Source organism: Corvus brachyrhynchos, unplaced genomic scaffold, assembly GCF_000691975.1.
Source record: "Corvus brachyrhynchos isolate BGI_N302 unplaced genomic scaffold, ASM69197v1 scaffold114, whole genome shotgun sequence".
In the NCBI taxonomy this organism is placed as follows: Eukaryota; Metazoa; Chordata; class Aves; order Passeriformes; family Corvidae; genus Corvus; species Corvus brachyrhynchos.
In genome coordinates, this window is record NW_008238337.1 from 892789 (window position 1) to 904838 (window position 12050).

The 12050-nt window shown below is 45.2% G+C and overlaps 1 protein-coding gene across 1 annotated transcript in view; it reads left to right on the plus strand.

Annotated features, from left to right (window-relative positions):
• The window catches only part of TMEM132D (transmembrane protein 132D), a 209901-nt gene that overhangs the window by 66741 nt on the left and 131110 nt on the right, over positions 1-12050 (plus strand). The window lies entirely within an intron of this gene.

The window sequence follows — 12050 nt, forward strand, 5'->3', positions numbered from 1 at the left end:
TAAATCATTCAGAAGTTTTACAAAAACAAAGTATGTTCTGGAAGTAATATGGCTTATTTTGAGATCTCTTATGGATGCTGAAATTGTTCCCAACCTTGAATAAATCATTTCACATATTTTTAACTACCTGTCTAGGAATCCTGAAATGAGAAATAGACGTAATAAATAATTTATTGTGCAGACCAGAAGCAAATATGTATATGACACCCTTTGATTTCCAAACACCTCTTGCTGAGCAAAGCCACATGGCTTAAAACAGCTTTGCAGTATTCCCCAGTGTCTCAAAATCAACTTCTGTGCAGTGAACCTGAGCTATCCTGAGTGCCCAGTGAAATCCAGGGGCAGTTCCTAGCAATAGCAGCTTTGCAATTCAGGGCTCTGGAGTAAAAGCCTTTTTCTGTTCTTCCAGTCCCGGAGCTGATTTTGGGAGGCGCTGCTTTCACATCAGCTCACAGACGTTTGAAGAAGCTCTCATTTGTGCCAGTGGCAACAGCCAAAATCTCTGACAGGAATTCTAAATAAGCCAGAAAGAAATTAGGGTTCTGAGAAATTCCTTGCTTATAAATAAATAGAATGTTTTTATTGGGTGAATGCTAAAAGGAAAAGACCAGGAAGGAGAGACAAATGATGAACAAGGACTGGAGATGGTGTGGGGAGCTCTTCAGGGATAAAAATGAGAATGAGGCTTGGAAATTTCTGGGCAGGGAAGAACATGCAAAAGTGGGAGTTTTCTATGTTTAGGGAAATGAGATTTGGATACTCCCAGAAAAACTATGAAGGAATGCATTACAGAACTTGAGGATTGGTATAAAAAGTGAATAAACTTCATGGGATTCCACCTAATCCATGGCTTCTGTTTGCCAGGACGAGAGAGCTGCGGGTAACTCATCTCCGTTTCTGCGCGTGGCCTCCCCCAGACCTTGTTGGCATTGCTTTTCCAGGATGGTACAGATAATTTCTTCTTTCTGTTCATGTTTCTTTCAAAGCAGCAGCACTGAAGTGCCCTTTCCTCAGAGCCTTGCTGGCACCCTGCTCTATGTCCCCAGAACTGTCACTTGCTTGGCATGGCGTGGGATATGGCAAAGCGATCCCAGTTTCTCTCTTTGTCTCCCAGAAGTGACTGGTGGTAGTGTTACAGGGATGTGGCATGTTGAGGACAGCAGAGCTTATTTTCTCTCCTGCTTCTGTTCCAGTTGGAGTTCTCTGCTATGATGCCATCTAAAAGACCAACAATGCAAGGAGAGCAGGGTGAGGGTTGCAGGGCAGAGCCAGGGTGTGTGAGTGCAGGAATTCCAGCAGCTCTCAAATACCCTCCGCAGGCTGATGAGTTCTCTCTGTCACTATTGGCTTGATGAAACCTCATCTGTGACCTCTGGAAGTACAAGATCCTGATGGGACTTGCAGCGTCTTTGCTTTCAAAGTGACTTCACAGAACATGAAACTCGTAAGAAGAACAGTGAAAGTATCTTGCTGGAATTAATTCTGAGCTGCCTTACACCCAATTTCATTCAAATCAGTGTAGATGAGAGCTGACAATTTGCATAGACACAGTAATTTGGAGAGGGTGTGCAGAAGAGCTTTTAAAAATCCACATGGAGTTCGCGTCCTCAGTCTCTGAGCATGGGTAAAATCTAGGAAATTCTGAATTCTTAGTCCTTTTTTTCCCCTTTGACTCTCTTGTTTGCTCAAGTCCAATTATTCAGAACCAAAATATCCTATTATATCATGACTAAATAGGCACACTTTGCAGCTGTGTTGGGAAATAAATGAACATTTGAAAATGCGACTCTCATATCGCTGTATTATCATTAGTTTGAGTATGTGCTGCAAGTAACATTTTGAAGACCAGGTTTCCTTTTAACTTTGAAAGAGACGTATGAATTATTGAAATAATGAGCTAAAGTCTTATTTCAAATTGCATTCTGTTTCTTTAAATGATGTTTTGCTATAAATTTTGTCTAATGTTGCAGTTATCCATCTTCGTTTTTCAGCAGGTAATAGTCTTTTCCTGCATCATAACTATCAGGAGCAGTTAGCTTCAGTTTTAATTAATTCTTGTTCTGAGCAGAGCACGTCTCAAGGCAGTGCCATGGCACTGATCAGTCAGTGCATAACCAAATATGATAATGCCTCTGATAAGGAATATCACACTCAGTGACCCAGTTTCCAGATTTCAGTCTGACTTTGCTCTGCTTCAAGGACAAACTTAATGAACATTTGCCATCAGGTAGTTAATTCCAGCTGTAGCTACCAGAGCTTCTGCCTAGCTGCTGATACAGGTAGGATTTCCAGCAGCCCTGCCTGGTGTTTGACTCTCCAGTGCTGTCCATGGCTTCTCTCCCCTCAGAGTGGTTTCTCGGCCTGGTGGAATGAAAGTTAATTAGTGAGTCCCTGTGCTGGTACAAAACATCCGTGTGTATAGTGATAGCTCTGTCAGAAACTCAGCTTCCTAGAGGGAAGGTCTTCAAATTAGCCTTCAGGAAGGCCTGTCAGATTTATTTTTTTTTTCTTTTTCAGTGTGTACCGTTTTAGTAAATCTCCTCTAGCAGTCACTCCCAGACTGCCAGGCGGATATTTTTGGAAGAGGAAAAATTTCTTTATGTAGCAGAAAACCTTGGGGCTGATTTATTGCCCCTTGTACCTCCAGCCCTGCTGCTGCTGCAGATAACCCTTGGTGGCTCCGTCCTGTGCAGGGGATGGTGCTGTGTGCCAGGTCTGGCACAGGTGGCCCAGCCAGCCCATGGCAGCTGCTGTTCAGCCAGCACCAACCTCTGCTCTCAACACCAGAGCAAGGAGCTTCCAAAACAAAGAGTGAGGTGTCAGGAAAAGCCTCTGCAAAGGAAGCTGCTCCCACACTGCCCATCCCCATGGGCTGCACAAAGAGTAGGATGAGACTTCAGTGACTGGTGGATTTAAGCTGTTTTTTCCCAAACTAGCCCTGTTACAACAAGTAGCTCTCAAGGATGTTTTCAATATTAGCAAATAGGGATTCCTAAAACACATTAGGAGGTTTTTGTCACTGAGATATGGCTGAATTACAAGCTTTTCCCTGGATTTTATACAATCCTAATGGACTGTAATCCTTGTAATACGACAGGTTTGCGACTGAGATTACTAAAATATTTATCCCTGGCATCTTTCTTTTTTAATGTATTTGTTTTCTATCTCTTAAGTGAAAGCAATACATTGACAGAAGACTGGAGATATTTCATCAGTCTCTTATCAGCAGCCAATACTAAAGCCAAGGAGAAAGGTTGGGGTTTCGAATAACATTTATTACACTGTGCTTTCTGTATTTCTTGACGAAGACAGTTCCAAGAGAACCCTTGTAGCCACACAGAGGGGACTGGCGCTTGCTTTTTTCAATTTGTAATGGCCTGTGCTGAAACACGTTTGTTCCTCCAGCCCTACACTGACCTTCTGCAACTCTGCATTGTCACCTTGGGGTCCCCAGTCTCAGGGCTCTTTCCACCCACCCCAGTGCTGATAACAAATAGATTTAAACACACCAATGAGCTGGCAGTCCCCCCCCCAGCCCCGTGGCAGGGCTGGTTGTTTTTGTGGCTGGTTCGTGCTCTTTGCTTGGAGCACGTGTGTCGTATCACCAGCAGTTTGCTCCAGTGGGGCTGGTGATGACAGGGCCGTTGTTTAATTAGTGTTTCTGTGCAGTGCCTCGAGCTGAGGCCACTGTTCAAAGCCCATGTGACGCACGCAGAGCCACCTTTGGTGGGGGCTTGGAACGGGGCTTCAAAAGGGAGCTTCCGTGTGAAGAATCAGCATGCAAAACGCTCCAAAGGGCTAATTTCACTGGCAACTGTGGGCTGGATTCTTCATTGCCCTGTTTGTTGATTCATCCTTTACCTCTCTGCAATTTGAGAATAAAGCAGTGATTTTCAGAGTGATAGCACTGTGTGCACATTTTGTGCAGGAGAAACTCCAGCTACAGCTGGGAAAATGTTCTTTATGAAGCAGATGTCTGCCTTTTCCCTGTCTTAAACTCATTAGAAACCCCAAGCCCACTAACACAGTCTGAAAGGCGAGTGCTGTTGGTAGCCACACCAGCATAGTGTTAGCTTCTGTCTGTTGGATCAGAAAGCCCAATGAGGTTTTATAGGTTTTTCAGTGCTGTGAGTTTTAACCCAGTTATCGAAATACCAACAGGCATTGTGTTCTGCCAGCCTGACTTGCCTGTGGTGTGGCACTGGGTCACAGAGGTGGGCTGGGGCTTCTGCAGGGACTGGTGAGAGCAGAACAGGTGGAATGTCTCAAAGCTGTTGCTATGAGGACAAATCTTCGGCCAGACCATGGCTCAGAAAGGGGGATGCAGATGTTCACAGAGGCCTCTGCTGCTACTGGCATCTTATTGGGGAAAGTGGGGTTTTAATGGGTCATGCTCAGTCACATCCAGGGTTTGCTGGGGGATTTTTCTCTCTGAAGCATTCACAGTACCACTGGAATGCAAACATCAGTGCGCAGTGTTCGAGCATACCTGCAGAGTGAGTCTCCTATTTGCCCTCACCTGCTGTGCTTCAGCTCATGGTACAGAGCAGTCGGGAGGTGCACAAGTGGGGCTCCTTCCCAGTCAGGCTAAACCAGAAGCTGTGGTCCCCAAATGCACTCCACCAGCTAAAGGAGCAGAGCCAGGGGCAGTGCAGAGCCCAGCCTTGCCTCAGTGCACAGCCAAGAGGACGCTGCTGGGAGTGGCTGAAATGCAGGATCTTTTTTGAATGCAGATTTTGGCCCTGTGTCTGTTAAGCCTGTAAAACCCCCGTGAAGGGGTTGGACTTACTGAGTGCACATCCACTTGGCAGGAGCACAGGAGTTAATTGATCAGAGGCAGCTCTGAGCCAACAGGTGCTGCGATTTTCTGGGTCTGAGTGATGCCTTAATCCCTGGGCAGACTTAAATTCCTCCTTCCATAACCATACAGGTTTCCCAAGCTGAATGTGTTATGCCAAGCTGTAAAATCCTGGCTGTCTAATGGGAGCACGGGGATTCCTGAAACTGTGGCTCAGATTTCTTGGGGTTTAAAGAATGAGGGGAAAGTCAATGTTTGATAAACTCACGATTTAAGTTATTTTCCTGGGCTCCTTTTCTGCAGTTTTTCTCTCTCCATCATGGTTTCTTCAGCCTCGTGTTTCATCACTTTCAGCACTTCATCATCCAGCCTTTGTGTTGATGTTTCAGTTGCCTGCTAAAACAGCTTTTATTCTGCAGTGGATTTTGTCCTACCAGCTGGCAGCCAGGGATACAACATTTTTCCTTTCAAAAACAGCTGTCTGGTGGTCACTTCTTCCTAGACAATTTTACAAAGTAGCAAATGATTTAGAATGTTAATGTTTTGGCTGATTGCTACTGGACTTGTGCTGTAGAAGTAAAAAATGTCAGTCCTTGCTACAAGTAACATTCCCGCATGTCTGCTCATTAAAACTTTTAAACCCCTCTGTTTTCAATGGAGCAAATTGGTGCCTAAAATTCTGATGCTTTAGACCTGGTGTCCAAGGCTACAAGGTTTTAATACAAAAGAGAAGAAAAATTCATGTGCACATGAATTCTTGCTCAGTCCGTGTTTTAAGTTCCCATATTCTGTTTCATGATGTTTAACTTTGACCACTGATGAAGGACAGTGGGGGGTTCTCACCCGTTTAAATCCCCCAGAAGGGTTGTTAGAACAGTTGTGTGCTGTGACAAGAAGTCTCTCACTCCTCCTCATCTTTCTTACATTGAAATGCACAAATAGAATAAAGCAGTCCAAGGATATGCATGAAGTTTGAGGCTGAGAGGATACATAATTCTTATTTTTTCAGGATTTATATGTGGAGAGGATTACCAGCTGCCTTTGTGTTCCTGCAGAGCAGCTCTGTCTTGGAGAGCAATCAACAAGGAGGTTTTTGTGTTATTCCAAGTGATCTCTTCTGCTTGCTTGGATCAGCCAGGCCTTTTTCTATGGTTTTCTATAGCTCTTCCAAGATTAAAATCATAACCATAACTGTGCTCTGACATGCACTGGAGTTAACTGCTGCAGCTGGATCCTGACAACACTGTGGGTACCCTGCATTAAGGGCACAGAATAATTTTGAGCAGTGTCATTTTTGTATTAATTGAACTCCCTTCTGCATCAGTGGCTTCACTGAGCTGTTAGGCTTTGCCTGCAGCAGAACTCCTTGCTGCTATTTAGCAAATGTTGCTTTGGTAGCCACTCGTGCAGATGACAGAAAGGTGGTTAAATGTGTCACCACAGAGGTATAGAGTTCAGCCTGGATTTTATGTATAGAACAAAAATTCCTATTTGAATTGCTCAGTGAATATCTATTTTATGCCAACAGCAACTCTTTGGAGCAATGCAGGCTTTTTTCTCCATTAAAGAATCTGCACCCTTTATTTATACACATCCTCTGCACCCTTTATTTATACACATCCTTTCCATTGTCTTTACTGTAGACCTGATCTGTAAACCTTAAGTAATGTCATCAGGAATCAGTGGAATGGCTCCCAGGAGGGAGGAAGCATCTTTGCACAAAAGGCTTTGCAGGCGCAGGGTTTTTGCAGCAAAGACTGTTACGTGCTGGATTTCTGTCTCTCAGATGCTGTTCTTTGAACATCTGACATACATGTCATTGAATGAAGGGCAGACACAGCACACATGGATCCGTGGGTCTTTACAGTTTTTGGCCAAGTGAATGTAATGGTCCAATTTCTGTTGATGGCTCCTGTGTCACCTCCTAGAGGGAGCTGCTCACAGCAGTGGATGAGAGAATTCCTGTGAAAGAGAACTAAGTATTCACAATTTCTGTGATGTCCAGAAAATGATTTTATCTGCAGCTGTGAGAAGTTGCTAGGGAACAGAGCTAACTCATTTTCACTGATGGCTCTTCGTTAGTGCTGTGGAGCAATGTTCCTTCCGCTCTCAGTGCTGCTGCCGCCTCATTCTGCATTAGGATGTGACTTGGAAATACCTCAGAACTGCCCTGCTGCTGGAGTTTGAAATAAACTTCTTAGTCAGGAACAGTTTTCAGGTCACCTCCCAGCACCAACCCGTTCACCAGGAGCGCTGGGAGTTTGCAGGTGTCACCATGAAGGTCTGGAAGGGCGGGCAGCTCCAGTGTGGAGCCCTGGGGCTGCAGGGGCTCAGCCTGCCCTGGGAGGAGCATTGGGTTCACAGAGCATTTGTTGGGTTCAGTCCCTCCAGGAGAGGACAGGAACATTTTTGGAGGTTCTTGATGTTACTTGTGGCTGCTGATACATTTTAGCCTCAGCCTGGAAGCATTTGCTTTAAGATGCACGCTCCTTGTCACTGAGCATCAGGCAGCTGGGGGAGTTTGGGTGGTGGCTGCTTGGTGAGGCAAAATTCCTCTAGTTTTGATTGCTAACGGCATCCTTCCATTCAAATCTTGTAAAAAGGTCATTGGCCAGGTTATGGCTCTGAAGGAGAATCTGCATCCCTCAAAAAATTCTCTTACTGTGTGACTTCAAAACAAGAGGCCCTGCACCAGGCACTGCTTTGGAGATGAAGCCAAAGGACTGGTTTTACCAACCCCACTTCTTCTTGGTCGGTACAGAGAATATAAAGGTCTGTTCCTGTTTCTGCAGTTGTTTCTGTTGGAAGACTCGTGCTGCACAATTCACCCCTTTTGTCTTCGCTGTTCTGTGCTCAATGTTCTCAGCCAGTTTAAGTGAATCAGAAGAACTCCCCCACTTGTTGCTTTCCCGCTCAGCAGAAATGTATATTTGTCTACATAAACACAGAGAAATGTCCCTGCAGCTCTTTGAAAATGTTTTGTTATTGTCTTCTCTTTCTGACTCCATCTGCAGTAGGGGATGGGGTAATCCATCACTGCACTCGTCTCGGGGGCTGCAGGGTTCTCTGGGGCTGCTCAACACCAGCTTCACTCCCATGCTGCTTGTGCTGTGGTAGCTGTTTCATAATATGTTTTTCACCTGTGAAGTGGGGCAGATGGCTCTTTGTTTTCACTGCACAGAGTGCCCAGCACTGTGCTTTGTTTTTCCTGTCTTTTCTTAAATCTGAGTGTAATTTTAAAAAATTGCTGGTTGCACAAGCTGTGCTGTTAGCAGCTTTGCTGCTGTTTGGCCAGGAATGAAAGGGATGTGCTGCATTGTTTGCTTTCTTACAAGCAATTTTAAAAGATTTCAGACCCTACATAATATTTTTTGCATTTATTTTGGAAACAGTAGTTTGAAGCAGTCCATGGGGCTCCCAATCACTTTAAATCAGCAGGCAGCACTATTTATCTTCGCCTTTCATTTTTGTAAGCAAACACCTTCCCGCACACCCCTGCATACAGAAATGCTTTGTCCTGCTCAGGCTGGTTGCTCGTTGGTGCCCAGTGCTCCATCCTGCAGGGGAGGGGGCTGGGGAGGGGATCTCCTCCTCCTCCTCACTGCCTCGAGCATCCTGAACAGCCCAGAGATGAAGGGAGCAGGAGGGAGGGGGCACCAGCCAGGCTGTGGGCATGGGGCAGCCACGAGGTTTGTGAAAAACCTGTTTCTGACCTTTCTGTTTCTGGCCTCTCTGTCACGTTGGGAGTCCCAAGATGACTCCTGCGGGTCCCTGGGGGGCACAGTGTGCTATTCTTAGCTTGAACATCTCTGGAGGTCTGCTTCCTGAGCTCCATCTAATTCAGGGTCTTTCTGAAAAAAATACTTGATTCTGCTTCCCACTGAGGATGTGGCCCTCTGATGCCTTGTTTGGTGAGTAAATAGAGGTCAGAGCTGCAGACTCTGTATTTGTTTCTGCTTTAAATCGATTTGTATGCATCCTTTCCTTTTGGCTCTCCAGAGACTCATGTGTTCTACATCTTGAAAAACATGTTTTTAACAAGGACTTTGTGTTTGAAAGGCAGAGGAATAATACAGTGTACATGTATGCAGATATCTGCACCTGTGTGCATGCACACAAACTTTGAGCACAACAGGCACTTTTGGCAGCCCATGAGATACATATTACAGAAAAATCCATTTTATTTAACTCCCAATATGCACAATTCAACTTCTGAAGCCTAAGTAGGTCTTGTGCCCTTTCGCTAATTAAATTTTGTTATAAATCCACCTGGGCTATGTTTTTGTAATATCTCCATTTGAATGAGGGTGGCTTAGTGTTTGTGTGGAATGGGTTTTCCTCCTGAAATGTTAATTAGATGGAGAATGTGTTATGCTTTGGAAAAGCTGCATTGCAAACCCATAGATAAACAGATTGATTTAATTTTAATCTGCTTTCATGGTGATGCATAATGATAACTGGTTTCTGTCTCACAGGGCTGAAAACCACAGACCTTAATAAGAGTTTGTGGGTATATCATACAGCTTTAAATAGCTTCTGTTGTGCTAGACTGCTCTCCATAAATTATTCTAACTCCATCAGTATCTCAGGGACTCCCGATTCTCTTCTGCTGTGGATTTTCAATCAGTGGAACTATTAGTGTAATCTGAAGAAACTTCGAGGCATCTTCTCTGAAAACAACTGACAACACTGGTTTGTGCATCAAGTATTCAACAGGGAGAACAGAACAAAAAAAAGCCTTGCAGAAGCCAGCTCTGCACGTTAAATCACAGCATCCAAATCCTACCTTTTATAAGCCATGCCAAAGTTAATTATGGAATTAAACCCAGACATTCAGATGGTTGGTAGGATGTGTCTTACTCCATGACCTATTTTTTGTGATCTGCCTTTCCTGTTGAACTGAGGAAGGTGCAATTCACTTCAGCCAGTTCTAGAACAGCTGGTTTAACCGGGCCCTTCTCAAATACAGTTTATTCCATTGAAAGAGTTTCAATGGTAAAGGTTTGTTCCTGATGGGGAAATAATTTTTGGGTTTAATGGTCTAAATTTCTTCAGGGGTTCATGATAGGTAAAAATCCAGAAAGGCTTTGTATGCTTGGTTTTCATCTGCTCACAGCAAATATGCCTCAAGTCTAACAAAACCGAGCTGAGTTGTGCCTGTTTTCTCAATGACAGGCACATTTTATTTCTGACTGATGTTCAAAGAGCCTCTTTCAGGATCAAATTCTGTCCTATATTAGCTTCAGCCATAAAAAGCAATGAAACTGCAGAGGGAAGCAGAAGAAGAGTATGGCCTTAAAGTGGATAAATTTAGCATTACCCTAATGCTGTACATAAAATTGGAAATGGAAATGCTGGAAACACGAATTCCAGCCAGCCCTCCTTGTGCTGTGGAATGGTTAATTTGGTCTAAGCTTCTCAAATGGGGCATGCATTTTGGTCCAAGGATGGTTTTTCAGGGAGAGCGGAAAGACAAAGGGCTGGCTGTGCATTTGATTACCTCTGGGTTTTGTTTCCACTGGGAATCTTGGCTTCATGATTCACCCTCTGACTTGTTAAATCTGGTGAGCTCTCTAACCTTCTTCATTCCCATTCCAGTGCTGTTCACGAGCTTACCAGCTTTTCTGGCTTTCATAAACCTGTGTTATCTTCAGTTTTGGTACTCCAAAATTTAAAAGAAATTCTGAAGTAAAGGTGGAAAATTTGTTGTTTTCCTTTGTTTTCTGGTATTTTCATTCATTTGTATACGATTCTTTGAGCACAGAGGCCTCAGGGAGGGGAGGAGGTTGTGTGCAGGCAGTGAAACATCAGGATGTAAATGTCAGACCGAAGCATTCTGGTATCAAAACGGCCTCATTTAAGCAACACAGAGCTCCAGAATGACCTCAGATCCTGCAGAGGGTGTCTGCATTTAATGTACTCCGAGCGTTAACAGGAATCATTCTGCACTTACTTGCCAGCAAGAGACAGTTCCCAGGGAATTCTGTGAATACATCTACAGCTTAGTCGTGCCACAGTTGCTGTCTTTTAGATCCCATGGTAGCATCTGGGCCCACACTACCTGATTTTCAAGCGTGACATTTAACTCTGGTCTTCAGGAGGACCTTGAGGAGGTCTGTCAGCTCCTGCTTGGTGTGTGCAGGGTGGCTGCTTTTGCCCTTCAGCCCCTCCAGGCTCAGGGCGTACAGACGAGATGTTTCCAGCTTCAAGAGCAGCAGTTGTTATAGGATCAAGAGGGGAGGTCACTGGGAAGAGCCTGTGTGAGGAGCAACCCGTGGCATCGTCCTCAGCAAGAATGGGCTCTGGGCAATGAGATGTTGGGCATTTACAGGGTAGAATTGTACGGGTACTTGCAGGGTTTTGTGCAGGGAGTATTTTGCTGCTGACTTACACGAGTGCATTTGACTTTCCAGTGAGTAAAAATTGACCTGATTTCTTTGTTTCATGCCATGAAAAGCTGTGGTCAGGTCCATTTCTGCTCCCATTTTGCTTGTCTTTGGTTTGAAATGGGCTGGTGGGGAAAAAGCCTCTCCCCACCCCTCCTACTCCTGTCCCTGCTGCCCTAAGAAGGTGGATACTGGTAAAGAGAAGGCTGCCAGTATCCGGCACAGCTCTGGTCTCTCTCCATTGCTGGGTTAAGGTCAGGCTCTGGGCAGGAAAAAACACTAAACAGAAATAGAAGCCCCTTCCAGTTATTTCTGAAATGCTCTGGGGAGATGCAGTGACAAGGCAATTCAGAGGCCACTGCGATGTCTGGTAGGTTCCTAGGAGCTCTCAAAAATGCCCCCTCCGCACACGATTTATCTGCCACCTTCTCGTCGCCACTGGTGACAAGATGACAACCAGTGGTAGCAGGGTGTTAACAGCCTCCCTTTTCTTGTTCTCCTTTGATGTTGCAAGTAACTCCCTTTCTCAGGACCATGAAAGGTTCCCACAGATCTTTGCCCTGAGCACTTACAGTAATGAAAAACTAACTTCGATGTCACGGGTCTAAAGCATCTTTATTTAGAGCTGTTTAGGGGCTGGATTGCCTGTTTATTTCCACCGTGTGTTGGGAAGGGGGATGTGTGATATTCGTGTGCTGTGTGCAGGACGCTGTCGGAGTGAGATGCGGAGGGGAGCCCAGCCCGGGAAGGGTGTCCGTGCCTGGGCCAGGGTGTCCGTGCCTGGGCCAGGGTGTCCGTGCTTGGGCCAGGGTGTCCGTGCCTGGGGCAGGGTGTCCGTGCCTGGGGCGTGGGGGCCGTGGCGCGGG